This window comes from Priapulus caudatus, unplaced genomic scaffold (genome assembly GCF_000485595.1).
Source record: "Priapulus caudatus unplaced genomic scaffold, Priapulus_caudatus-5.0.1 Scaffold2796, whole genome shotgun sequence".
Lineage (NCBI taxonomy): Eukaryota > Metazoa > Priapulida > Priapulimorpha > Priapulimorphida > Priapulidae > Priapulus > Priapulus caudatus.
In genome coordinates, this window is record NW_014579857.1 from 1 (window position 1) to 2,500 (window position 2,500).

Genomic DNA, 2,500 nt, shown 5'->3' on the forward strand with positions numbered 1-2,500 from the left:
AGAAAATTACTGCTTCATAAGAGGAGTAAAGATGAAATTACATACAAGGATTTTAAATTGCTTAGAAACAAAGTTCAAAATAAAATTAAGAAAGCAAAGGCTAATTACTATGTACAGAAAAGGTTGAGGACCACAAAAAATGACCCTAAAAAAATATGGCAGTCATTAAAGAGTATGGGGATAAAAAATAAGGGAACCAGTAACATGGGCAGGGTGGGACTAAAAATTGGAGAAAATATATGTTTTGACAAAGCAATTGTTGCAAATAATTTTAATAAGTATTTCACAAGTGTGGCCTCAAACTTGGTGAACGATCTACCACAAAAGGAAGGGACGTATGATGAGATTAGTCTTCAAAATTATTATAGGGACAAAAGCCTAGTAGTAAATGCATTTACTTTTACAACAGTGGGAGAGGACGAGGTACTACGGGTACTGAAAAACATTAATTAATACGGGTAAGGCTATTGGGTTAGATAATATTCCCGCAAAATTTATAAAGATGGATCAAACGTTATTTGCTCAGCTCTTACACATGTAATCAACATGTCATTCATCCAAGGAAAAATCCCTGATGACATGAAGGCAGCAAGGGTCATTCCGATACATAAAAAGAATAGCAAAACAGAACCCGGAAACTATAGGCCTGTGTCAATTTTAAGTGTCATATCCAAAGTTTTGGAGCAAATAGCCTATAACCAAGTAGAGAGATATTTAATAGAAAATTCCTTACTGTACGAGTTCCAATCTGGCTTTAGATCAAATTTCTTAACTGACACAAGTTTAATCCATCTAACTGATATTATTCGTAATGAGTCGGACAAAGGAAATCTAACTGGTATGGTTTTATTAGATCTTCAAAAAGCTTTTGATACCGTTGACCATACCATAAATTCTACTAGCCAAGCTAAAAACTATCGGAATGGATATTAGGACTGTGAAATGGTTCGGTGTTTATCTCTCTGGTAGAACTTGAAGCCAAATAACTGATGTAGGAGGTACCTTCTCTAATAAGAACCCTATTGCATGTGGAGTAGCACAAGGCTCGATTTTGGGTCCTCTGTTATTTCTGATTTATGTTAATGACATGGCAACATCGAGTTATAGCCTAATAAATTCGAGCTATTATAGACACGTCTTAGCCTTAATCTCTGTGAGTCTTGAGTTTATTGAAGGCCGATTAGCTTAAAGGGATCCTTTACTCTAGGTTCTAGGGTTAATTTCGGTTAAAATTACGCTACATAAAATGTTTCATGGTTCAATCACCATTAGAGTTTTTTTAATGTTTTATAACTAACGACTACAGCTTGATTACAACGACGGTGGCGCCACTCAAAGCGCACGATCTGAAAAGTTGCGCAAAACGACTTTTCAGCCAAGGGCTACAGACCGAGGGTGTTTCTTATTTGTTCATTTAAAAGCAAAAGGATTGTAATATCTTATAAATGACATATAGTTTCAGTTATACTATGGATAAATTTGTCCTAAAATGAACATCGTTCAGTTAAATAGCATTTAGGTATAAATATAATTGCACCTTTGTGATTAGCCCTCGGTCTGTAACGTGCAAAATATATTGGGAAATGCGCAACTTTTTCAGGGGCAAATTTACACACAGAGTGTCCCAGATTGCATCTCAAAGCTTCTACAATTCAAATATTTTCCCGGCACGACCCCGGACCCCCTAGCAAGGAGTAGCACCCCAATTCTATAAATTAAAAGCTTGGAGAACCCTGGTCTGTTATTTTTAAAAGATTTTGAATTTATTTCACTGCACAATTTTCGAATCTACAGTTTATTGCACCTGCACATTAATGGGTCAATAGCCTAATTAGTAGTCTTATAAATAATAATTATGAGTAACTAGTTGTCATCTGTGTGCGTTGTCTGTGTGTATGTACAGCAAGCATCTGTTGTCTGTCTAGAGTCGTTGACCTGGAGGACAGCGAGAGTGTGAGAGATGTGAAGAAGCAGCTGAGAGACAAGGAGATGAAGCTGACGGACATCAGACTCGAGGCGCTGACGTCGGCCCACCAGCTGGAGCAGCTGAGGGAGCAGGTCGGCAAGATGAGGGTGAGTGAGAGCCTGCAGGCTGCGGCGACAACGATGATGATGGTGGTGATGATGGTGATGATGGTGATGATGATGATGATGGTGGTGGTGATGATGGTGATGATTACAACTTTTATTTTTTGTTTTTATATTTTTTTGTTATACTTTTTTGGTTTATTAACTTTGTATTACTTACAGCATACAGTTATTGTTTAGTCATTGAAGTAATGGTATATAAGCTGGGTTCACACGAGATACACGCTGGTTCCGTACTTATCTGGTGCTGAATTCAGCTGAAATACCGTGCTAACACAACCCGGAGCGTTCACACGAGAATCGAGGCTTAGCTGGCTAGGTATAATATAGACTGGTACCCAGTCGACAGTTCCACACGCTAGGAGAGGCAAATTAGCCACGTGCAGTTCCATGTTCAGAGCAGCAACGACTG

The 2,500-nt window shown here is 38.2% G+C and overlaps 1 protein-coding gene across 6 annotated transcripts in view; it reads left to right on the forward strand.

Moving 5' to 3' along the window:
• The first annotated feature begins 1,853 nt into the window (after positions 1-1,853).
• LOC106819065 (neuron navigator 3-like) overlaps positions 1,854-2,500 on the forward strand; it is a 9,954-nt gene continuing 9,307 nt past the window's right edge. For 2 of the 6 annotated variants that reach the window (XR_001395336.1, XM_014823725.1), the window contains exon 1: positions 1,860-2,073. The gene's annotated coding sequence lies outside the window, so the exon portion shown is untranslated. Of the gene's footprint in view, positions 2,074-2,500 lie in introns of all 6 variants that reach the window. The other 4 variants (XM_014823728.1, XM_014823726.1, XR_001395335.1 and 1 more) reach the window with 4 other exon arrangements.